Source organism: Trichechus manatus, unplaced genomic scaffold (assembly GCF_000243295.1).
Source record: "Trichechus manatus latirostris isolate Lorelei unplaced genomic scaffold, TriManLat1.0 scaffold00013, whole genome shotgun sequence".
Taxonomy (NCBI): domain Eukaryota; kingdom Metazoa; phylum Chordata; class Mammalia; order Sirenia; family Trichechidae; genus Trichechus; species Trichechus manatus.
This window is the reverse complement of record NW_004443949.1, coordinates 5,599,589-5,627,261: the sequence shown is the minus strand read 5'-3', so window position 1 is coordinate 5,627,261 and position 27,673 is coordinate 5,599,589. Positions and strand designations below refer to the sequence as shown.

Below are 27,673 nucleotides of genomic sequence, written 5' to 3'. Positions count from 1 at the left end.
TCCTAACTCCTAGTACCTGTGATTGTGGCCTTGTTTAGAAATATCGCCTTTGAAGATGTTATCATTTAACATAAGATCATACTGCAATAGGCTGGGTCTTAGTCCCATCTAAGTGGAGTCATTATAAAAGAAGAGAAGAGGCACAGAGCGATGGACAGAGGAAGGATAGCCACGTAAAGATGCATCTACAAACCAAGGAACGCCTGGGATTACCAGAAGGTGGGAGAGATAAGAGATCTTCCTTAAAGACTTCAGAGGAGGCTGACATCTTATTTTGGACTTTTAGCCTCCAGAACTACACGGCAATAAATTTCTGTTCTTATAAGCCACCCAGTTTGTGATATTTTGTTACAGCAACTGTAGGAAGCTAATACATTAGCTGTGCTTGATAAATTTAGATTTCATCTCATGGAACATAGTATTATTCTATGGTATTAAGTTGAGTTATGCTATTTAATAATAATTATACTTTCTTAACTTTATATAACAGCTTATAGTTTACATCACAGGGTCTCATAAATCATCTGTTTTAAAAGTCAGTTTTGATGTTTTCCTAAACAAGACTTCATGTTCATCTTTTTACAGCTTTGATATAGCAATATAATTGGCCTGTCCAGAATCCCTATTTATAGATTATTTTCCTCTTGCCTGTGTATTCGGATGTTAATGTTATATTATTTAGAGTATATTTATTTGCATATAGAGTTGCACCAAGTACTGTGTTAAAATTAAAATGAATATAATTGCTCCAAAAGTGGTGGCATTTTTATTGCTATCTTAGAATTTATTTTTAACAGTTCAAAGAAAAAGAATACTAGGAAAATATTAATATTGGGAACACATGTCCCTCCCCAGTATTCTCTACTAAATAACAAATGAAAACAAAAATCCCATTTTTAAAAATTTCTTCTGCATCTGAATCATCTAAGGTCATTTCAGTGAATCCTGCTGTTTAGAAATTTCTTAACTAAGGCCAATAACAATGATTTGGCCAAGATCTTTAGAAAAAGCATATTTAACATTCAATTTATAAATTAGAAAACATTCTCGAAAGACAAAATTCTGAGTTCTGCCCCGAATAATCAGAGTCTACGGTTTGAAAGTGTTTCATTCACAGCTGATGTCGACCCAGGACTTCTTTTGCTAGGTGAGCATCACAAAGCACAAGGAACACCATGATGGTGAGGGAAAGCAGGTGGCATGCTGACAACTGAGCTGCTTGTAATATCTCGGCTGACCCTGTGATTCTGTTATTTGGTTGTGTTCACATCAGAAGAGCACCCACGAGATTCATTGGATTGACAGCTTGGTTGACGCATAGGTATAGCTTCTGTAAACATTTACATTAGGCATCAGGAAGAAGGATGAATGCACATTGTGGGGTGCAGGGTAAACAGGGAGGTCTGCATTTAGGGGATTATCTTTCTCATCTAATTAACCAGGGAGGGATTTTTTGAAAGGAGTGATTTCACAAGTTCAGGATACTCTGAAGACTATGGTAAGCAAATTTGCCCAGGAATGGAGAGAAGATGTTATCTGAGTATCTTAAAGTTTGCTTTACATTTGCATTTCTTTGAGAAATCTTCATACTTATTCACCTCTAGATGCATAACACTTATTTTTTACATCTCCCCACCTGGGTTATAATATGTTTTATGGCAGGAGCTATAATAATAGATTCTATGTTAATTATGATACATTCTACATTCAATATAAATACACCACAGGATTCAGCCTAGTGTTTTGAATATTAATAGGTCTTCCAAAAGTATTTGTTGAATACGTTTCTTGATGATAATAGATTCTTGGCAAGATAGGCAACACACTAACAGTTTACTGTAAGACCAAATTATTTTATATTTGTGATAATGTTTTATTGACTACCAAATACAAAAATGAATATTATTGATACAAGAAGTGGTGGCATATTTTATTAATATCCAAGGATTTATTTTTAACTGTTCAAAGAAAAACATAGGAAAATGCTAATATTGGGAACACATCTCCCTCACCCATATTCTCTACTAATAATGAAAGCACCAAGCCCATGTTTTTATTTCTTAGACATCTGAATCATTAAGGTCATTTTACAGTTTTACAAATTTTTTCATTATCTAACAAAGGTCACATGTCTTTGGAATTCAAGGAAATGGACATTTTTCTGTTTTAAATTATAATCTCCTTAGAGACAACACTATTAATCTGATGATTTTTATATTGATGCAAAATATTTTTATGAGGAAGACATCCAGACATTTCCACTATGATATTATATGGAGAAAAATAAAGATAGAACATTTGTAAATTTATAAGTCTAAACGTGAATGATCTTTGGGGCTTCCAAGCCGTGGGGCAAGCTCATTTAAGTAGATATTTAAGTGCCTCACCCACCTTGCTTTCCCATTGTATATTCTTTCCATGTAAGAAAACAAGCACACCCAACCCTTAAAGGTCAGAAGTTTAAAATAGTAAACATGTGTCACTCAAATTCATGATGTATTAGCGAGACAGAGAGAAAGGAATTTGTAAGAATCCCATACGTCATCCCCTTTCAGCTTTCGTGATTAGCTTACAGCAATCCAGTTTCCTCTTACAATATCTTCATTGATTGTATTTCCTATCCTCTAATTACTACTGTGGCTATTTTCTTGCAGAGATCAGAATATGCTCAGTCTCTTTTGTTAATAGAGATCAAAATAAAACCACTGTGCCTCACACTGAGGGATAAGAATAGAAGGAGTCAAATGGCAAATGAATGGCAAGAGAATTTTGAGATACAGGATTGGTTTTTAAAAGTAGACTATGGTATTAATTTCCCGTGTATGATTTAAAATATCCCTTCATTTTTTTTGCTTTTAATCATTTGAATGCAGTCTGATAGATTTTTAGATGTGTGAGTCTAGAGCTATATTTTTATCTAACCTTTTCACCTTTACATGTAATCTGTATATTTTACACATTTCAAAGTTATTACCTTATCTGTTTTTATACAGGGTCGCTATGAGTTGGAATCGACTAGATGGCAATTGGTTTTTTTTTTTTTTTTGGTTTATAAGATATAATATGAAAGGTTGGAATATCTGGAGCTTCTTAAGTATAATACTCAATTTTGTTCTTTTTTAATAATATTAACCTTTTATATTGTTATGTATGACTACTCAAGTCTGGGACAATCTGCATACCTGTTAGGCTTCAGTCTACACGTCACTCTTCCTGCCAGTATCTGTTAGCTTTGAAATTCCTTTAAGGAAAAATAATGTGGGAAGATTTTGATAGCCTGGTCATTGTGTACACAATGTTAAGACCATTAGCAGTGTGCAAGCAGTTGGGTAATCTCGTCACCACTCTTTCTATGGTTTTATCTAAGTCCAACCCAGATGTTAAGTAGGAGTAAACCCCTGTAACATCAATGCCTATGAGGATTTTTTCTTCCTCAGAAATAAGAATGCTTTGTTTGTTTGATTTTGTTTTTTAAAAATTAGCTGTCTGACATTGTGAGCACATTTCAGAGTTTTCAATTTTGTGTTGGCTTGAATTAGATCAAATTCTACCCAGCGTTAATAATTTTCCTTGGCACGGTTCTTTCATGTGTTCCTTATATATGGTGTTCCCCTCTGAGCAAATTTTCCGGCTGTCCCAGAGAAATATGTCTCTGAAATTATAGATTGTACTATGTAGCTGATGACATAAAATCAAATTGATGGTCTACAAACAACAGAAACAGAGATAAAGTGATTCATTGCCTCATATCTTCACGTCACAATTTTTAATGCCACACAACCACATCTCAGCAGGAAAATACTTCTAATAACTAACATATATTGAATGCTTCTAATGTACTAGGCACTGTGGTAACATTTTGTGGTGGAGGCTGTTTTGCAAATTGCAGAACTGATGCATCCAAAGTCGCATACCTAGTAGGTTTTTTGAGCCAGTATTTGAATGGAAGCAATATGATCCCAGAGCCTACACTCTATAAATGGCTACATAACAAAGTGTTGCCGGGAGGCAATGGCTGTTTCTGTGGCTGAGAACTTGGCATACCACATGCCTAAACAAGAGGACTCTCACTTGGGATGGGTTTTCAGCTTTGGCTCCACAGACACCAATTAAGGAGATGACTCTATGAAATAAGTATATAATCATTCGAACACAGAACCATTTATTTGTGCATTTACATGTCAGATCTTATAGAGCAATACTGCAGTTATCAGAAGCCATGGCAGGTTGTACTGAGTATTAGCATTATATTAAAAAAAGAGCTCTGGACTTATAGTCGGAAGATATGAACGCAAATTCTCTCTCTTTTGCTTGATAAACGGGTGATTTAAGCAAGTTACCCGCACATCGATGAGTCTCCATTTTTCGTTCATAAAAAGTGGTAATAATACTTTTCTCTCACTGGATTGTTGTGGAGATCAAGTGAACAAATGAATATAAAAGTAAGAATTCAACCAACTTACATATCATAGGAAATAAATATTTGGAAATGGTTTCTTTCCTTCCTTCTTACAAAGTAGATAGTTAAAAAACATGGTTTAAGTGATCTGTCAAAAATACCCTGAAACTAAAAACATTTACTGATGGGTTGCTTAAGTTTTTTGTGTTGGTAATTGAAACCTGAAATAATTGTTAAATTTAAAACCTTTGTTTATAAGAATTATTGTTGATAAACCATCTTCATACTGTATTGAGATATTGTTTTAAATGATTCATCAAGCCATAAAATTAAAAAAAAAAGATAGTTTAAAATATGCTTTTCAGATTGTGGGATTGTGGCTCATTAGAGAGTTATGAAAACAAACTAGAGACCATCTTTATTTTTTTAATTCAAGAAGAGAACAGAATAGAGAATATCACTCCTAGTAAACCTAGGTGTTATTTTTGTGACACTTTTCATTTAATTTTATACACACACACACGGCACATTCCTGTACCTGATAGTATGTGTGTATGTATCTATATGTCTATGCATGTATGTACTGGTTTGTGGCATTGTGATAAAGTAAGATTACTTCTTACCATATATTTAAATATAAAAAAACCCCACTGTTTTGAGGCCTATTACTCTCTGAAAAGTATGTTTGTTTGCTTGTTTTTCTCAGAAAGATAAAGCAATATTGTTCTGTGTATTGCTTGTACCCACGCATGGCCTTTTCTCCCCTGAACTCCCACTGCCAGTCCAGAGTGTCAACACATCTTTTATTATTATGACACTGATTTTTATCCCAGTGTTGACCAGCCAGCTATCATGACAAGTCATTGCGAAGAATTTCTTGCCGTTGTTTGCTGAAGGCTAATGCGTTATTTAACTGATGCATGCTCTGTGTTGCTAGTTGCTGTTAGCCATCACACAGAGGCTTGGTGAATAAAAACGAGAGAGGAGTTATTCTTTCCTTACTCGCACTTTTCCTGATTATTCTGCTAATTGTAATATTTTTTGATGTGCCTGAATGATCTCATGAGAACGTTTTAGTCACTACATAGCACATTATGACTCTGAGTCCCTAAGAAAGGCAGGATTAGGAGGGCGAAAGCCCGGGAAGTCGTGCCCCTGACATTGGGATTTTGCTGGAGATGAAGGTGTGTGAACCTCCGCTCAGGCTGAGGCGACTGAAGGGAAGGAGATGAAATCCCAGTACTGTACCTGACAGGCCAGGCTCGCATGAGGGCCGTCTAGTTTCTCTCACAGATGTCAGCTAGTGGAATGAACGGAGAGTGTAGGCACGCTGCTGAGTTCTGTTTCGTTATGGACTCCTCTAGAGCTTGGAAGGAAATGTTGCTTCTGTGAACCACACAGCACGGCATAGCACTTAAACATCTTTTCTCTCTCGTCCGCCTCAGACTGGGAAGAGGAGAGGGTGGCTTGAAAAAAATGGAGTGGGATCTACTTTTTACTTTTTAAAATATCTTCATAGTATAGCTTTATACATTCCTCCATTACCCACCCCCAAATTACATCCTCTACCACCATGTAATCCGTTGTCATCGAGTATGACTAATAACGACCCTACAGGTCAGAGTAGAACTGCCCCATAGAGTTTCCAAGCTGCAGCTGGTGGATTCAGGCTGGTGGGTTTGAACTGCCCTTTTGGTTAGCTGCTGAGCTTGCCCTAGCTCTTAATCACTGCGCCACCAGGGCTCCACCCCCATGCAAGGCAGCTGGAAGTATTTAAAACTAAAGCTAAAAATGTGAGGTGGAGAGAGATTTTGCAGGTAAAATGATAGGTAAAGAATCTTTGCTGTTTCTTTTAATCCCTTGATACTTAATTTATGCATATGCTTAGGAGCTATTGGAAGGGAAAATTTATTTTATTTTCTAAATTAAAGAGTTGTATTTTTACTGCCATGAAGATACCCTAGGCGTTGTGTTATTGGATCATTTTTATTAGCACTTTGAAAGGTTGAGGGGACTTACTCAGTAAGCAAGTATCGTGAAACACACAAGAGGCGTGTGTTAAAGACTAAAACATACCTAAAACCACCAGTCAGTCCAAACTTACTGCCGCTGAGTCGATTCTGACTCATAGCGACCCTATTAGAGTAGAACTGACTCTTACAGGACATGGTAGAACTACCCTCTAGGGTTTCCAAGGCTGTACATCTTTAGGGTTCCAACTGCCAATCTTTAGGTTAGCAGCCGAGCCCTTTAACCACTGTGCCACCAGGGCTCCTTAAAACATACCCAGGAGCCCCTTATTGCCATATGAAAACATTTATAAATGGTACTTTAATTTAAAGTGCTTCTAAAATGAAAATGAAATGCTTTATTGATTCCCAGGCCAGATGCTCTTGAGAATGCGGTGTATTATTCCCACTCCGAATTATGACTTCAAATCTGACCTGGACCCACTTAAAGAGAATCTTGGAAGACCAGGTGCAAGCGTGCAAGGCAATTAAACTAAGTCACTTAGATTCCCTAGGATAACTTTTTTACACTAGGTGGCAGATGTTTCTAAGAATATCCCTCTGGTATCTAATATTGTAGTTTTGTTAGCTTTATAAACTAACAACAAAAATTCACCAGAACTTTCACTTTTCAGTAGTGGACTAAGAGTCGCCCTTTTAGCAGCATATGGGGAAATATTTACTGCAAATCAAGCAGCATGATTTTTTGTATGTGAATTATCAACAAATGAAATACATTTTTTCTGGTGAATTGATTCTTTCTCCCATGTTGTTGTGTGCCATTGAGTCGATCTGGAATCATAGTGCAGAAACAGGGTTTTGCTTTTGTTGTTAATTTTAATTTTACTTTGTTTTATTTTATTTTATAATATTAGTTTAAAACAACAACAACAACAAAAATCATTCTTACATCTGCTGATTCAAATGAGTGCATGACGGGATAAAGCCTCATATTCTTACACTACTTTATTTCTTTAAAGAGTTCCACACAAATTATTTTGTTTGATTCTTACAAGAATCCTATGAAGTATTTCTTCCCCCATTTATAGATTAGGAAATAGATTTCAGAAAAGATGAATAACTTCGCAAAGATCAAATAGTAAATTGTAGAAGTAGACCAAAATGTTGCCTTTTTTCTTTTTTTTGATTCCTGGTTTCTACTTAGGCATAACAGAAAATTCAACGGGAAATTGATTAAAGGGGAGCTGTAAGATCGGTAGTTCAAACCCACCAGCCGCTATACGGGAGAAAGATGTGACAGTCTGCTTCCGTAAAGATTACAGCCTAGGAAACCCTATGGGGCAGTTCTACTCTGACCTATAGGGTCACTGTGAGTCAAAATCAACTTTACGACAATGGGTTTAAGGGTTTTTTTTTTTTTTGGTTTGGTAAGTATATTAATTAGTGGGAGTGCAATGTGTTAAAAAAAAAAAAGAAAGTATATATACGATACTTAGAAATGGGAGGGAAGAAAAACTAAATAGATGAACTGATTTGTTTAAAAATATTGTCATAATTACCCCCAAATTATCAGAATTTTATATTAGATCACTATTTTTATTTGCACCATTTTTGTGGGGTATTTGCCATGGGAGTTTCGAAGCATGTTTTTTTTTCCCCCCAGGCGTTCAAAGAGAAGTGTTTTTAGGTGAAATATCAATGCTTCTCAAAATCTGCTTCTCAGACCAACTTATGTCAGATTCACTGAGAGTTTATTAAGAATACAGACTCCTAGGGCCTACTCCAAACCTAAATAATCAGAATCCTTGGCGGTTGACCCCGTTATTTTCATTTTCAACAGGTGTCCGAGATTTGGCCACTAACTCTAGAAAATCAATAGATTTTATTCCTTTTCATATAATATGGACACAAGTAGAAGTTATGATCACCCCAAACCATATTTTCAAATATCATAAATTACCTATCAATTTTATTCCATGTGAAAATAGAAGATTACATAACAAATTAGTAAGCGATTAAAAATTGTGAATAAAGGAGATGGACACATACTCATATGAACGTATACACAGAGAAGATGCCTGACGATGGAGGGACATCTTTTCTAGGAAGATGGTTATAAATGCCCTCAGTCAAATATTAGAGAATAAGGCATCTTTATCCTTTGGAAAATAATTCTAGAAATGCCAATGATTTTGTTTCTGCTACTTATGTGTACCTCTGATTCCTAAGTGATCTAAGAACTAGCCATTTTACTTCCATCTGTTTCTTATGTAGTGTAAACTAGACAGATTTCTTTTAATTACTAGAGATAATAAACATATTTTTGAGGGACAGCAATCTGTTATGCATTTTAGTGAGTAATCATAAAAGAACAGTGGTCAAGGACATTTAACTACAGATTGCTAGCTAAACATTATAAGCATGAATATAAACTAAGTGGAAGATCAATCATATAAGGTAATACTTTTCCAACATTTGTTTTGGGAGATACTCAGAAGAACAACAAGAAAAATACAAGTTTCAAATAATTCTGGAGGTTGTCATGGTTTGAATTATGTCCCCCCAGAAAAGTGTGTATCAATTTGGCTGGGTCATGATTCCCAGAATTTTGTGGTTGGCCTCCATTTTGTGATTGTAATTTTATGTTAAAGAGGATTAGGGTGGGATTGTATCACCACCCTTACCCAGGTCACATCCCTGATCCAATGTAAAGGGAGTTTCCCTGGGGTGTGGCCTGCACCACCTTTTATCTCTCAAGAGATAAAAGGAAAGGGAAGCAAGCAGAGAGCTGGGGACCTCAGACCATCAAGAAAGCAGTGCCAGGAGCAGAGTACATCCTTTGGACCGGGATCTCTGTGCCGAGAAGCTCCTAGTCCAGGGGAACACCGAAGAGAAGAAGGCAGACAGAGACAAAAAGCCTTCCCCTGGAGCTGACACCCTGAATTTAGACTTTTAGCCTACTTTACTGTAAGGGAATAAACTTCTCTTTGTTAAAACCACCCACTTGTGGTACTTCTGTTAGGGCAGCACTAGATGACTAAGACAGAGGTGTTGTATTTAATAAAAAAAAAAATGAAGTGAACTTTTGTTTCTTTTTACCAGCAAGATTTCTCAAAGCACTTAATAGGGCAATGCCCAATGAATCCCTTGGAGGCAATTGTATATAGTTCACTGTTTCCTGAGCATATTTGGCAGCAAAACATTTCTTGTGTTTTTAAGATATCTTGTGAGATCTGTATAGCATGGGACAAAGATTAGAAATTCTGAATTCAAGATTATACAGTAGCAGTGACCCACATAATCTATTCTCTCCAGCCTACTGAAGATAGATCTTTCTAGGAAAAAACATGAATTGTGGATGATTTGAATATGGCTTATTGTAAAAATTTTAGAATCTCCTCCTACTCCCCTTCTTTCCAAAGGCTTAGCTAACTTCAGCCATAGGCATGAGCTCTGCTTTTCCATGACTTCAAACATGACATAATAGCCCACAAAGAATTAAATGCAATAGGGAAGAAAGAGGAGAGCACTAACTCATTGGTTATTGATTCATAGCTCTGCTAGCCCTGATTCATTTGTGCCTTCTCATCTTTGCCATTGTTTCGGATCCTGATATGTTCCATCTCTTGGGAACCCAGCTTTCAGTTTGCTCCTTTGAACAGACACTGATCACAGGGACTCTGATGAGTTCTCCTGCAATTTCCTGGACTGTGTATACTCTTACCTGCCTATTTATTGGAAATCTCATTGACTCATGACAGCGCCTCTCTATCTGGATTACTATCTATGATTCAAAGACAGAGACAGCACAAAGAGAAGTTTATATCAGCTGACATACTACAGAAGAGGAAACTGAAACTATTTATTATACCCACATGATGTTTTCTATTCTTGTCCATGACATCATGCATTGTAACAATGGTTTCTTGAAACCGGATTCTTACTGGAACCTCACACCTAAATTCTTCACCCCCAAAACCAAACCGATTGCCTTTGAGTCAATTCCAACTCATAGCTACCCTATAGGACAGAGTAGAACTGCCTCATAGGGTTTCCAAGGAGCGCCTGGTGGATTTGAAATGCCATCCTTTTGGTTAGCAGCCGTAGCTCTTAACCACTACACCACCAGGGTTTCCAAATTCTTCACAGTGGAACCTTAATACTTCTACTTAGGATATGACGTGCCATTGGGGGAACCTGAGGTAGTTCCCCTCATGGAAATATTCATGGAAATGGGACTAAACTAAGCACTCTATGTGAGAGTAAACTACTTCTGAGCCAGTGCTCTGTTTTCTATCTCTGTATTGGAGTACTTAGCTTGCCAGCCTTGGCCTAACAGAAAAAGGCCCCCAGTAACTTTTTGTTAGAAGAATGGCTAGAAAGTATAGACGAATGAGTTGAAATGATTTATAGAATAATCTGTATAGTTATTTCTAGCTATCAATAATAAGGAATGTGTACTCTGAAGGACATAGTCTTAAGTTTTTTTTTTTTTTTTTTAAGTTAAAAAGGTGATCGTCTTTCATATCTCCAAAGGACATGAGTAAGCCGACATCAACTTCTGTAACTGTTCAATGTGCTTTGGTGTTATACTTGCGGTCAACAAGTATTTTAAATGTTCGTTAATTAGCTGATAGTTTTGAACCTTTTATCTTATGCTTTGCCATCTGTTATTCAGCAGTGATTTTAACCACTAGTAAAATACTTTATGTCACTGCAGTTTAATCACAGTAATTATGCTGTCTGTAGATGTTTCCCATGACAGAAAACTACCCTATGACTGACAGCGGATAATGGAGATGATTTCTTCTGACACTAGATTTGGCGAACTAATAAGTGAAAGTCCTTTCACTTTTTCTCTGCCTTGCCTCTCCAAGTGTCAAAGCTGTAAGGAAGTGGTCCACCGACTGACATTTTGACTTGGTGAAACTATAATTGCATTGTGGGTTGAGAAAAAAAATATATAATCAAACAAAATTTTAGATCAGATGAATTGCTAAGCCAATGAATTCCTAAGCTATATTGAAGTTTATTATACTTTTCTGATTTCCCATAGAATAGGTTACAATAGTTGAGTTCATCTTCTCACACATAAAATTTCTATCTCCTACTTGGTTACTTTGGTTTTTTACAAAGAAATTTTTAGAGTCGAATGCATTTGGTCCAAAGATAAGGTAGAACATACTATATATAGGTGTGTGTATAGATAGATATCAATATATATACATATGTATATATGTATATATATACACACACATATATATGAGTGGATGAATATAAATATATATATATGAAAAACTCTTGCACCTATGTGATGTAAAAATAAAATGGAAATCACTTTTATATCAATTTAGTCTGTTAAGCTGTGGGCATCAGGCAATAGTTCATTAGTATTTTGGGGTGTATATGCTGATGGGCTTTTAGGGAAGGTTATAGTGTGAAATCTAAGATTCAGGGGTGCACATTTTCCCAGGGAATTATATGCAATTAAAAAAAAAAACATTTTGCTTAGCGGGTGGTGGTTTATAATTGTCCTAAATTATTTCATTCCAAAGGAGAAAAATCATAAAGTTAGAAGTTTGGAGAGAATTCAGAAAATAATACCGTGATTTCATTTCAGGGTTTATTTCATTTTCAGGTTTTCATTTAGTTACTGTAATGGTAGAACACTAAACCTGCAGTGGCCAGTCCATCATATGGGATATCGAAGGCCTGTAGACCTCATTTTCTTGATTTATTGATAGAACGGGAAATGACAATTGTGGATTGTTTATTATGTTCTAGCATCTGTATTAGATATTAAATATATTATTTGTTGCTTTTTGCAAGTTAAAGAGACATACTTACTTCCCTCATTTTGCAGATTAGGGCACAAAATCTAGATATTAGGTCATTTATTTAATATTATAGAGTTAGTGAATGATTGAACTTGGATTCAAATCTGTATCCGACCACAAGGCCAGTATTCTTTCTATAATATCACTCTACAGTGGTAAGGTTCTCTGCAAGGCTTTCACCGAATGGACTGATTACACAATTTAGTTAATACAGTAAAATTGGTAGACTATAAACATACGACAGTTTACTTTCTTGAAGACCCTGGCTTAACAGAGGAACAAAATAACTGAAAGTAGAATAAAAAGTCTCTTGAAATAACGGATATGCCTTACAGGATAGTAATGAAAAAGAGAGGATGGCTTAAATGTTGAACAGTAGAAAGATTATTAAACTATTCTATGTCCATACAATGGAATATTTTATACATATTTTAAATCATGTTTTAATGCAGTATTTGATGACATATGGAAATGTTCATAATATGCAACTAAAGGAAAAATACTTAATCCCAAGGAGGAGGATCTTAATACACCTAACACCAACATGTTTATCATTTAGTAGTGGGGTTAGGAGGAACATTTTTCTTAATTGTTTGTTTCTTTTTTATTTAAAATCACTGAAATCTTGTATAATCAGGAAAAATGAAATATTTTCACGTTTTCTAAGGTTTTTTAAAATAACATTCTCAACAATATCATTCAGAAAACAAATAGAAACTATTGATATAACCCTATTGTCTGCCTCTATTGAATTTCAAAATCTTTAAAATCATTATAACATTTTTTAAAGTAAAATGATCATTTCAGATATTTTTATAGTCAGTTTACAAGCTGAGCCCAGAAAAAAATTCTTGAATTTTTAAATATTTTGACCCTGAAATTACTTTTATTTCTGAATAGCAGTTGGAATTTGACCTGAAGACATCTAATGTATGCTGTCTACATTTTTTTTTAATTTGCTCAAAAGTAATAATAATTACACTAATTCTAGCTGCCTGGCAGAAAAGCTACTTAAGTAACATTTAGGCAGCTAGGATTCATGGTTTCTTTGATTTTGCTATTTTAATATAATCTGTTCTTAAATGGACTTTTTAGATTTGTAACCATTTAACAGGTTTTTCTCAATTTGTTATATAAAGATAAATATTTTTTGTTAATAGCAAATAAAACACAAGTATTCTTTTGGAGAAAATTGAAAGATTTATAAGGTCTCGTGCTGGTATAATTTTTTAACTGGTGCAAAATGTCTTATTGTAAGTTTTAATTACTATCTTGTTGTTGTTATGTGCTGTCGAGTCAGTTCCGACTCATAGCGACCCTGTGTACAACAGAACGAAACACTGCCGGGTCCTGCACCGTTGTCACAGTCGTTGCTACGTTTGAGCCCATTGTTGCAGCCACTGTGTCATTTGATTTCTGCAGGCATTGATTGTGGATAGGTGCTCATCTTCCAGGACTGTATCAGACAGTGTTCCACTGCTATTCATAATGTTTTCACTGGCTAAGTTTTTCAGAAGTAGCCCAGCAGGTCCTTCTTCCTAGTCTGTGTTAGTCTGGAAGCTCTGCTGAAACCTGCCCACCATGGGTGACCTACTGGTATTTGAAATACTAGAGGCATAGCTTCCAGCATCACAGCAACAGATGAACCACCACAGTATGACCAACTGACAGACATGTGGTGGAGTTATTATCTACCTTATTTAATTTTGTAACTACCACAGATCTAATTTTATAAACTTAAAGCAACTTTATGCCTTAAAGTATTTTTTGAGAGGTCACTTCTTTTAAAAAAATGTCATAATAGGTAGTTTATTTCTCTTGTATAAATTATCTTGAATAAAATGCTAATATGAGCAAAATGAAATCATTGTTTCTGTCTACTAAACTATAGATTGTGTTAAATAATCATATCTCAAATAAGAATCCATGAAATATTGGTGTCTGTATATTAATCTGTATATAAAAGGTGGTTGCACATCAGTAACATCTTTCCTAAATGATGTCACTGCATTCCTGCGAAAGTCTAAATACACATGGAGACACATTAACTCTCTGAACGTTTTCTCAGTATAACCACTATGTGGAGCTACAACTTCAATGAGTCAGATCAGATGTTCAGAGGCAGGTTGCTGAGTCCAGTGAAACAAAACATACTCAGACTGTGAATAAAGTGGAAGAGCACCTGAAAGCTTGCTTTATGGGCTGAATTGGAATGATCTGTACTTCCAATGCAGAAAATACTTATGAATGTACTACCGAAGATGAAATTAACTAGCACAGACTAGACTAACGCTTGCAGAAGTCTAGGTTGTAAATATAAAAATGTCTTTGTTTTAGAATCTATCGAATCCTCCTGCCCTGTTTCTTCAAACTGTGAAATTGTGTCCTCTGTATTTTCCTGCCCCTGTTTTCTAAATATGAATTTGTATTGCTTTGAAACTATAGAATAAAAGAACATCACTGGGATAAGAAAAAACCAAAATATGGTTTATATATCTGTGAAACATTTTAACACTAGCTCATTTATTCTCTATGACAAATCTGTGCAGTAGTTAAAGCATGTATTATTACTCCTGTTTTATAAATAGGAAAGCAAAGGCCCAGAAAGCTTAAATAACTTGCCCGAATTTAAATCTAGTGTTTGAATTGACCTTAAGGTCCACTTAGTCCTCTTGTACTTCTCCCATTTCTTCCAGTACATGTTGTTTTTTTTTTAGTATACTGTCCAATATTCTACAATTTGCTATGTCGTTTGAGTTCCTATCAGTACTTTATTACCCCTTTTGAGCATTTATTTCCTGTTTATCAACAGATAGAGAAGACAACTTTTTCAATTTCTGTTAACCCTATATTCCCAATCCATTAATTGCTGGAATAATGGAAACTTTAATAGCAGAAATGGCGATGGATTGAAAGAAAGCTCCTGCTTATGTTCCTTCGTCCTTCTCCCTAAGAGCGCATTGATATAAACGTCTAGACCTTTTTGGATTGCTGTCAAGAAATATAAAGCCCAAATGAAGTCTATATTCACTGTCTCTCAAATATGTTTGGTTGGTAAAAATATATTTTATGCAGCTTAAGACCAGTGAGACATAGCTGCTAAATTTCTGTGACTTAAGCAGAAATTCCCAAGCAAGGCATTTCCATCAGCAAATATGTGTTTTGTTCTTGAAACCTGAAAATGACCTTTTATAGTAGGTACAGTTCCATTTTGATCTTCTTGAAGTTACTTGTTGAATATTGAAAAGAGCTGTTTGGCACATATAAAACAGAATTTTTGTCTGCATGTTTATTTTCATAATTTTTAGTTTTTGCTAGGCCCAGGAAGCCTCTTTTGTCTTTCTTTCTTCCTTTCAGATTGCTTTGATGCACCTGTTATGATCCTGCTGCAAGCTTGCTTGCTTCTCTGGGACTCTGAGAGGAATTTTGTACCTTTGAAATTTTCATTAGCTTTTGACTGGCTGCCAAGATTTCTGCTCCTGTGCTGTAGTGCAGAGGTGGCCATGCCTGGGGCTGCCAAGTCTCTGCCTCTGGTTGAGCATGACAGCGAGAACCTCCAGACCTCACCTGAGTCAAGAGCATTTGCAGCACAGAACAGCACTGTCTCACTAGGTGGGTGGTTCCAGGGAGGGGTGAACCAGCAGCCGCTTTGGTCAATAACAGAAACATCCTCACACGTTTTCAACCAGGAGCGGATGTGGGAAGGGAGAAGGGGGCAGGTGAGATCTAGCAAGTACAGGATTTGAAGGGGGATATGTAAAGAAGATACTGCACTGACTTTATTCCAATTTCTTCAATATCTCCTCGTGAAGGCAAAGATTAGAAATAACCTAATTAATTTAAAAAATGAATTAAAAAAATAAGTTGAGGATTTTTGAAACTCAGATAATTCAGCATTTGAAATATTCACCTCCTCCCCTAAAAGTTAAATCCTATCCCTGTGTAGACTGGTTTGATAAGATAGTCACTATTTAGGCTGGTGTTTTTACGTCATCTTAGCTGAAAATTTTAATATAGCTTTCAGGGATACCTGTAAGTTCTCTTGAGATTCTAGTACATGTATCTACCTCTGTTTCGCACTAGATATATATTCATATTATCTCCCATTTATGGGCTTTGTAAAATTCAGTTTCAATGGTGTATATGGGACAAAAAAAGCCTGGTATTATAATATGCAGTATTTTTACAAATATAATATTAAATTTTATTCACGAGTTCATGTTGGAATGAAATGATATGTGATGGCTGTGTCCGAGTGCCACTCTGTTTGTTGACTGGGTGCCATTATACATGAGGATGACAAACGTGGGATCTACTTGACAGCATGTATTTGAACGTTCTAGGCATTAGTTGTGTTCTAACTCTTTAAAGAGCTGTTTAAGTGCTGAGTGTGGAAGTTAATGCTTGCCTTCAATGCTCATTTAAAAAGACCAGCACAAACGAGTGTGCAATAGAATGACTAAAAAGGTCTCACCTTCATTAAAGAAAGAGACCACAGCAGCCCAGAGCAGACAGTCATTGCTTTTGGTAAATAAGTGAGGCAAAGCAGTGGAACTGTTTACTACCTTATCCTCATTTCTTTCCTTGAATTCTTCTAATATCTGTATTTTTATAGCATCGTGTTCACAAAAGAATCGATCTAGGTGGTGTACTGTGCAATGTGCTGGCCCTGCGGGCACTTACTTCTTGTAACCTAAGGTAATGGAAATCTGGACGTGAGTCCTGAGTGAGCTCCAGCTGCTGCCAAGGCTGCAGGCCATCTGGGCTCAGGCTCCAGCGCTGCCTCACTCCCAGCATGGAAGCCAGTTTCTCACTGGAGACTGAAAACAGCCCAGTGCCTCCATCTGGATGTATATTTTCCCACCATTTCAGCTCGATTTTCACTTAAATAAAAAAACAAACCAAACCCGTTGCTGTTGAGTCGGTTCTGACTCATAGCAACCCTATACCTACCCTGTAGGACAGGGTAGAACTGCCCCGTAGGGTTTCCAACGAGTGGCTGGTGGATTCAAACTGCTGACCTTTTGGTTAGCAGCCAACCTCTTAACCACTGTGCCACCAGGGCTCCTTCACTTAAATAGAACTGGTGTTTTATGAGCTGGGAATGTTTTATTTTTCCTAAAGACGATTCAGTTGAGAGCCCCTCCTTCTCATGTACTTTCTTCTGTTTTCCTCCTTTTTCCTTCTGTTTCTCCCTCCCCTCACTCCCATTTCTCTACTACCACCAGCACATCATGAAGTACTTGCTGAGTTCTATACTTCATTATGTCAGGATAGCTCCCTCCTCCGGAAGCCTACCCAGCTAGGTAATGTTACACAATATAAGTGCTCAGAGAGATCAGAAAGATCAATAGAGCTAAGATACTAGAGCAGGCTTCATTCCATGAATATTTAATGATGATTTACTGTGTGTAATTCATTTGTATATTTACTGCACCACCATACACAGTACACATCGTTCTGATACTGTAAGCTCTTTGAGGGCAGGGACTGGGTTTGTCTTGTGCACATTTGTATCTCCTCTGCCTGTGGGCTCACACAAGGTGGGCACTAGAAAATATCTGCTGAATTAATCCATAAATTCATAATCCACAAATTAATTGTAGGAGATACTCCTTTCTTTCAAGGAGCTGATTCCCCATTAGGGAAGCTATGAGCTATAGATGAATAAGATGGACTAGAGGAGTATGAAAGTTGTGATGAATTTTTTTTCAGAAAAAGAAAAGATGCTGTTAATTGGGGTCACTCATTGTTCTGTCTAGTTTAAGAAAGGGAGACTTCACTCAGCATAAAAATCAAGGGAAGGATAATTAACTGTTTAGCCATTTATATGCCTTCATTCTAGCAGCCAGCTGTTTCCTGGATCATATTTTATTACAGTTTTTATTTATAGTATGCCTTTGCAAGAGAACCATCCAGTGCAGCGGAGCTCGGCAGTCGGTGTGTAATAATGCATATTTTAAATTGACAAAGAAGGCACTTTGTGTGAGTCACCCTAGAAAGTGAGAGTGTTAGAGCTCCTCTCCCATATTTAAAGCTGTGGAGGCTGTCCCCTGAGGTTTATAGTTGTGATAAAATGGAAGGAGAATTAGCCTGGTGGTTAGAGACCATGGGTTTGAATCCTTCCCCTACCACTTTTTAGCAGTGTGACCTTGGTAAGTTGATTAACCTGGGTATGGCTCAGTTAGACCTTGCCTCAAAGGGTGAGGAGCTGTGAGAATTAAAGGAGAGAAGAATGTCAATATCTAGACTTTGCAAACATCCTTTTCCCATATCTGCAGTATAAACAATATTTGCTTTTAAAGTCTACTTGCAAAATTTAGCAGTGAATTAATTTCCAATTATTTTATGTGTGCTAATTTTGAATTTTAGCTTGATTTTAAGCTCTTTGTGGGAAGGCCTGTATACCTATTCCTTTTTTTTTTTAACTTCCCCCAAAACACCAAAATATGATGCCAGCTCTGGCAATATTTTTCTGTCTTTAGGTACAGAAATTGAACTCACAGGATTTTAAATGCATGGACTGTGTATAGCGCTTCTGTGGTACATAACTGGAATTAGTTATTTTTACCATTTATTGTGGTCTAAGAAACATAAGCATTTATACAATTTAAGAAATCATAATAAGAAATGCACCTTTTGGAATTCTTCCTTATGTTTGTGGAATCTTTCAGAGAATTTGTGGAAATGTGCAATTATGTCTGTAGATGGCATCATTGTACCAGATGAGGAAAGAAGATAAATATGTGAGAGATCCTTTTCCAGAATGTTCAGACAGTTTAGATGTCAAGTACATACTTAAGAATCCACAGTACTGGCTTTTGGAATTGGGAAATGATGTGAAGGAAGAGAATATGCCTTTTTTTGAAAAAAATGTGGAAAATCAAACACAATTTGATGGGTTCTGTAGTAATTGTGTCAATTTATAAAAAGTTATTTTAGAGGAGAAAAGAGAAATTGAAAAAAAGATCCAGATGGAAGACTTCACCTTTATTTCTTGGAAATGGTTAATTAAATTAGAGAAGAACACAGGTAATTGGACCTCCACTGATCAATGTCAGTCCTAAGCTACCCCAAAATAAAATTCTGCAATCTTCCCCATTCCTTTAATATTTTTTACATGATAAGAACTTTTTTATTCATATTTTTTTATGACTAGCTTTCTTTCTGGTTTCTGTGAGATATTTGTTTATTTTTCTTCTCTCTCTCTTTTTAAATCAATGACTGGATTTACATGTTTATAATCGGGGCCAGGGTAATACTATTTCATTTTTGATATGTACTTTCATGGTTTCTGAATCATTATGGGAAATTTCACCTAAAGTGTGTTTTTGTAACATGATTATTAGAATAAATTATTGGAATAAGTTGTGCAGTCTCTTTTTTTTATATTTTACTGTGTTTTAGGTAAAAGTTTACACAGCAAATTAGGTTCCTTCGAGCACTTTTTATACAAATTGTTCCATGACATTTGTTACAATTTTCACAATGTGTCATCATTCTCATTATTTCTATTTTGTTTGTTCTGTTTCCATTGGTCTAGCTTCCCTCCCCCTTCTTGCCCTCTCATCTTTACTTTTGGGTAAATGCTGACCATTTGGTTTCATATAGTTAATTGTTTAAGGTAGCACATTGCTCATGGGTGATATTGTTTCTTTTATTAGCCAATCTATTATTTGGCTGAAAGATGACCTCCAGTAGTAGCTTCAGTTCCAAGTTCAAAGGTATCTTAGGGCAGTAGTCTCGGGGACTCCTCTAGTCTCTATCAGTCTAGTAAGCCTGGCGTTTTTTTTTTTTAGGAATTTGAGCTGTGTTCTACATTTTTCTCCATTCTATCTGGGGCTTTCTGTTGTGTTCCTGGTCAGAACAGTTGGTAGTGGTTAGCCGGGCACCATCTCGTTCTTCTGGTCTCAGGCTAGAAAAGGCCGTGGTTTGTGTGGGATATTCGTCCTGTATACTAGTTTCTTCTTTGAGTCTTTGGTTTCCTTCATTCTCTTTTGCTCCAGATGAGTAGAGACCAATAGTTGTTACCTTAGATGGCCACTTGCAAGCTTTTGAGACCCCAGATGCTACACACCAAACTAGGATGTAGAACATTATCTTTACAAACTATGTTATGCCATTTGGCTGAGTTGTCCCATGAGACTATGGGCCCAAGGCTTTTAACATAGTCAGCCATTCCCATGAGGTATTTGGATATGTCTAGGAAGTCTTTGTAGCTTTGCCCCCTGTGTGCTTTATTATATATATGCATATATATGCAGTACCTATAATTATGTATGTACATATGCCTACAGACACACCTATACATGCACGCATATGTACTCGCATATGCCTTCCTATACACATACCTATCTACATATGTAACTACACACATATTTTTTAGTTGTTACTACTCTTGTTGCAAAAACGTATATGTTATAGCATTTACCACAATTCTTGTGTACTTCTTAATGTCTTCATTAACCTTGGTCAGGTTGTGCAGACTTCACCCATATTTTGCATTTCCTTTCCCATCAGCAAAAATAACAAGTATCTACTATATAATGTGATACCCCCTCCCTCCCCCTCCCATCCCTGGTAAATGTCAAAGAACGTTACTTTCTGTGTGTTTACCTTCTCTTCACGTTTTATATTAGTGACACCATACAAGATTTGTTCTTTTGTGATTGACTTATTTCATTCTCCGTAATGTCCTCCAGATTTCACCCATGTTATGTTTTGTGGACTCCTCATTGTTCTTTATAGTTGCATAGTATTCCATTGTATGCACCACAATTTGTTTATCCATTCTTCTGTTGATGGGCACTTAGGTTGTTTCCATTTTTTGCTATTGTGAATAATGCTGTAGTGAACATAGGTGTGCATATGTCTATTATGTCACTATTCTTATATCTTTTGGATATGTACCTAGGAGTGGGATTGCTGGATCATAAGGTATTTTTGTTTCTAGCTTTTTGAGGAAGCACCATACTGATTTCCATAGTGGTTGTACCATTTTACAATCCCACCAGTAGCGTATAAGAGTTCCAATCTCCTACAACCTTGCCAGCATTTGTTGTTTTCTCTTTTTTTGATCAGTGCTTTTTGCAGGGATGAGATGGTATCTCATTGTGGTTTTGATTTACACCTCTCTAATGGTAGTGTGGAAACCCTGGTGGCGTAGCGGTTAAGAGCTACATCTGCTAACCAAAAGGTCAGCAGTTTGAATCCACCAGGCGCTCCTTGGAAACTCTATGGGTCAGTTCTACTCTGTCTATAGGGTCGCTATGAGTTGGAGTCGACTCCAACGGCAATGGGTTTTGGAATGGCAGTGCAGTGATTAAGCGTTTGGCTGCTAACCAAAAGGTCAGCAGTTTGAATCCACGAACCGCTCCTCGGAAACCCTATGTGGCAGTTGTACTCTCTCCTATAGGGTCGCTATGAGTCAGAATTGACTCAATGGCAATGAGTTTGAATGGCTAATGGTGCAGTGGTTAAAGCGCTCAGCTGCAAGTTTGGTGGTTCGAACCCACTAGCTGCTCTGCTGGAGAAAGATGTGGCAGCCTGCTTCCATAAACATTTATAGCCATGGAAACTCCATGGAGCAGATCTGCCCTGTCCTGTAGGGTTGCTATGAGTTGGAATCGACTGGACAGCAGTGGGTTAACGGCTAATGATCGTGAGCATCTTTTCATGTGTTTGTTGGACACCTGAATGTTCTCTTTGGTGAACTGTCTGTTCGTGTCCTTTGCCGATTTTTTGATTGGATTGTTTGCCTTTTTGTGGTTGAGTTGTTGAAGTTTTCTGTATATTTTAGAGATTACTGTATTTTTATGCGAATAATGTATACCTCCTACATTTGTTTGCCAACCGCTTCCTTCCCCCGCAAGATATTTTCATAAGCACACTATGCTGATTTTTTTACAACAACATGTGAAAAAAAAAAAAAATTGGTAGAGTGGCATTTTCAAAAATACCACACAGGAGGAGGTAGCTTGGCAAACAAATGTAGTAGGTGCACCTTATTTGTGTAAAAATACGGTGGACCCTTGTTAGATATGCCATTGCCAAAGATTTTTTCTCAGTCTGCAGGCTCTCTTTTTACTCTTTTGGTAAAGTCTTTTGTGAGCATAAGTATTTAATTTTTAGGAGATCCTAGTTATCTACTTTATTTTCTGTTGTTTGTACATTTTTAGTTGTGTTTGAAAGACTTTGTTTATGCCAGAAATTAGGAGCACTAGTTTTGTCCTTATATTATCTTACAGGAACTTTATAGTTTTAGCTTTAACATTTAGGTCTTCGATCCATTTTGAGTTTTAGTATGATGTGAGGTATAGATCCTGTTTCATTTTTCTTCATGTGGCTATCCAGTTTTACTGGCACAATTTGTTAAAGGACTGTTTCTTCCCCATTGAATGGACTTTGACTCCTTGTCAAAAATCAGCTACCCAATAAATGGATGAATTTACTTCTGGATTCTCAATTCTGTTCATTGGTCTATGTGTCTGTCATTGAACCAGTACCATGCATTTTGAAAATTGTGCATTCTTGTACTGGAAATTAACATCTGGGGAACAGAATTACCTAACTCAATTGATATAAGACATTGAGCAAGCTGTTTATTTTTCATTCTAAACTGCAGTTGGTGGAGAGAGACTTAAAGACAAGCACCATATTGTTTGCTCCTGAGAACTGTAAGTTCTTTATTTGTTCATTGTTGTGTACCAGAACATCCAGTGGCTGATACAGCACAACTTCTGGGCTATGTCCACTTTCTACAAATCATACTAGGACAAATATGGCATCAGCCTTCACTGCTACAAATGGCAAATAACACTCAACTGTTTTTTTCTTTCTGTGTACTAGGAATAATGGTGCTCACTGTTCATAAGTGACATTATTAAATGACCCTAATAAAGAAATTATTACATAAATGTAGTCATAGCTACAAGTCTGTAAGTGTTATACTTTTAAAATTATTTAAATTTAGCTTTTGTGTAGAGAAGCCATCTTTTATTGCATAGATGGCTTTTATTGCATCATTTTCATATACAGAGGACAAAACTACAACATAGAAAATAATTAAAATGCTCTGTCCATCAGACTGGTGGAGATATCCCTGGTACAGTCAATAGTTCACTAAAAGACATTTTAGCACCAGCAAGTGCTCAGTTCTGCACTAGGCCACTACAGATGACAAAACTGGAAAATAAATAGTCCTTGACTGTGAGGGATAAGGATACAGTGTAGGGGGCAAAGCTACGCATTATTGCCATGGATTGAATTGTGTCCCCGCAAAAATACATGTATCAGTTTGGCTAGGCCATGATTCCCAGTATTGTGTGGTTGTCCACCATTTTGTCATCTGATGTGATTTTCCTATGCGTTGTAAATCCTATGTCTATGATGTTAGTGAGATGGATTAGTGGCAGTTCTTTTAATGAGACAGGACTCGGTCTACAAGATTAGATTGTGTTTTAAGCCAATCTCTGAGATATAAAAGAGTGAAGTGAGCAGAGAGACAAGAGGACCTCATATCACCAAAAAAGCAACACCTGGAGCAGAGAGCCTTTGGACTTGAGGTTCCTGCACTGAGAAGCTCCTAGACCAGGGGAAGATTGATGACAAGGACTTTTCTCCAGAGCCGACAGAGAGAAAGCCTTCCTGTGTTGCTGATACCCAGAATTTAAGCCAATCTCTTTTGAGATATAAAAGAGAGAAGTGAGCAGAGAGACAAGGGGACTTCATAACACCAAGAAAGCAGCACCTGGAGCAGAGAGTGTCCTTTGGACTTGAGGTTCCTGTGCTGAGAAGCTCCTAGACCAGGGGAAGATTGATGACAAGGACTTTCCTCCAGAGCCAACAGAGAGAAAGCCTTCCCGTGGAGCTGACACCCTGAATTTGGACTACTAGCCTACTAGACTATGAGAGAATAAACTTCTATTTGTTGAAGCCATCCACTTGTGGTATTTCTGTTATAGCAGCACTAGATAACTAAGATAATTATAATAGAGATAAGTACAAGGGGTTTTAGAAGCAAAGAAGAGGAAGGAATTAAGCTTGCTTGAATGAGTTGGGTTAGGCTTCAAGAGTTGGAGCCGAGCCTTGTTAATAGTCATTGGGAGATTTTTTTCAACATTTTTTTCAATTATTAAATATAACACATAGCATAAAATATATATGTGGAATTTAATGGATGATTATAAAATAGACATCACGTAAACACCATGAAGGCAGAAGATAGAATATTGTCAGCCCTATGGAAATATCTTCACCTATAAACATAGGCCCCCTGCCAGGATTGCAAACCTCTCTGTTCCCACAGATGTAAACAATATCTTGTCCTTTACTAAAAATCATTCCTTCGTGCTTTAAAAAATATATATTTTCCAAATATATATGCATCCTTAAATGTTCGAGTTTTGCCTATTTTGAACAATGTTAAGTGGTATCATAAGTATGTATTATTTTGTGTCTGACATTTGGTGCTCAATATTATGTTTGTAAGATCCATGTACATTATTGTGTGGAGCTGTGGTTTTAATTGGTGAATATTTTATGAATATAACACAATTTATTCATCTGTTCTAGTGCTGATGGACATTTGGGTGTGTTGACTTTGGGCCTATAAAGAATAATGTTGCCAAGAGCAGACTTGTATATATGCTGTTGCACGTGTGTAGGCGTCTATGCAGCGTATATTAAGGAATGACAATTGCTGGATCAGAAGTTTTGCATACTCTCGGATTTAGTAGATAATACCACACTGCCTTACAAAGTTGCTGTCCCAATTTACACTCCCACCACATCTCAGCAACACATGGTATCTTCAGGCTTCTAAATTTTTTCTCACTCAGTAAGCCTATGGTGGTATCTTACTTGTTTTAATTTACATTTCCCTGGTTACTGATGTTTAGTGACTGTTTGTATTCCCTGTCTGTAAAGTATTTCATCAAGTATTGTTTTTCTCCATTTTTCATCTAGGTCGCCTTATTTTTTCTTATTACTTGTAAGATTTTTTTTTAAAACACTAGTCCCTCTTTAAATATATTTTTAAAAATTTATTCTCCCATGCTATGGTTAGTATTTTCACTATCTTTAAGGTGTCTTTGATGTACCAATGTTCTCAATATTCATGTATTAAAATTAGTCATGTACTTTATGGCTATTATATTTTATGTTTAAGAAAGCACTTAGTCCTTATCCCAGGGAATTAAAGATACCCTCTTATATGATTTTCTCGAAGTATTATGAATATGAATTTCACATACAGGCATACCTAGAATTGATTTTTATACATAGGGCCATTGTGGGGTAAAGGACCTAGATTTAGCTCAAGTAAGGTGGCCTTTATCTTTGGTTCAGGAGAAATAACCCTTGGTGTAATTGAGGTGCCTTTGTCTGGTACTTCTAGGCCACACCTGAAACTTTGTACTGATGTGTAAGAGCTGGCCAGACCAGAGAAGACACTTGAGAGACTGATATCCACTAGCTTAAGGAGCATGATTTAGCCCTGAACATGGTGGCTCGAGGAGCTTCCTGGTTGATGAGAACATCTGCTCTTGGAAGGGTAGTGCGTCCCTTGGGATATGGAAGCATTGTTCTGGGAACTCCCCTAGACCTTGCCCTATATGTCTCTTTGTATCCTTTTTGACTATAATAAATCTGTTGTTGTAAGCATGGTATACTCTCCATAAATTCTGTGAGTTGTTCCATAGAACTGTCAAACTCAAAAGGGCAGTAAGAACCATCAGGTCAGAAAGTAAGGGTGTCATGTGGACTTCTGAACCTGTGGCTGGAATACTGAAAGGGTAGTGAGAAACCAGCCCCAAATTTGTGGCTAGCAGGTCAGAAAGTTGGGATGTCATGTGGACTCCCCAAGCTTGCAGCTGGCATCTAACTATTGGCAGTCTGAAGAATGGTGCCCTTTTAACTTTAGAGTCCTGACCTAGCTCTGGGTAGCTAGGGTCAGAGAGACAGTGCTGCGGGGATGGCTGGCAACCAGGATGGAGAAGTAGGAATGTGAGGACTGGATGAATCTCCACATTTGGGGGATTGAATTCATGCTGATCCTTATGAGCACAGCCATGCAATTCCAATTTATTTTACTTTTTATCTAAATTGATTCCCACTTGGCCCCATTTTCTGCAGTCTACTTTTTCCCATTGCCCTGCAGTGCTAAACACCTTATTTATCAATTGTCCATAAATAAATAGGTCTGCTTTTATTTTGTTCCGTTAGTCCAGGTGTCCATCCTTGTGACAGTACCAGGGTTTCTTAATTACAAGAGCTTTGTAATAAGTCTGTATATCTAGTTGTTCAAGTGTTCTCACATTTTTATTCCTCCATAGTGTCCCGACACTTGCATTTCCATATATATTTTAAAATCAGATGTATTTTAAAATTGTCAAATTCTACAAAGTTTTCTGAGTTCTTGGTAGAGATTACCTTGCATTGCTATCTTTAGAATACTTCAGCTTTCAAACAATGAGGTTGTATATATCTTGACTGTTTAACCCCCTTTAATGAATATAAGGATCCCTGGTAGCACAATGGTTAAAGCACTCAACTACTAACTGAAAGGTTGGTGGTACAAACCCACCAACAGCTGTGCGGGAAAAAGATGTGGCAGTCTTCTTCCATAAAGACTTACAGACTTGGAAGCCCTGGGGGGCAGCTCTACTCTGTCCTATAGGATTGTTGTGAGTTAGAATTCAACTTGATGGCAATGGTTATTTTTTTTTTTAACTTTAGATTTTTGAAATATATTAAAATTTTGTTTTCCTAACTATTGCTGACAAATAGGAATGCAGTTGATTTTTTATGCTTATTTTATATCCAGCAACCTTGGTAATCAATTCTAGAAATTTACTTGTAAGTTCTTTCAAGTATAATAGTATTATCTGGGAATAAAGACAGTTTTTCCCTTCCTTCTCAATCCTTATACATCTTATTTATTTTTCTTGTCTTACTGCATTGTCTAAAACTTCCTACAGTATTGGATGAAATTAGAGTTAATAGTTCTGCTTGTCTTCATTTCAAACTTAAAGTGAAAGTTTTAATTATTTACCATTAAGTGTGAGTGTTGCTTAAGGTTTTCGTGTATTTTATATCAGATAAAGGAAGTTCCCCTCATTTTTAATTTGTTAAGAATTTTTATAATGAATGGATGTTGACTTTTATTAAATTAATTTTCTTTACCTATTGTTATGATCATGTATTTTCCTTAAATATGTTGATATTATTTGTATACTGATTACCTAATATTAACTAACCTACATTCCTAGAATAAATCAAGCTGAGACATTACTTATGATCCTTTTTATACATTGTTGAAATCAGTTTGCTGATATTTTAAAGGATTTTTGCATCTGTGGCTAAGAGATGTAGGGGATTGGCCTGAAGTTTGATAATCAGCCTGGCTGAATGGAAGAGAATTAATTTCTTCCAAGAAAATCAAAGTTTTTTTTAAAATTAAAGTGAAA

General features: G+C 36.5%; 1 protein-coding gene across 1 annotated transcript in view; it reads left to right on the top strand.

The window, feature by feature from the left end:
• GPC5 (glypican 5) overlaps positions 1 to 27,673 on the top strand; it is a 1,611,475-nt gene that overhangs the window by 450,993 nt on the left and 1,132,809 nt on the right. The gene's annotated exons all lie outside the window — the stretch shown is intronic.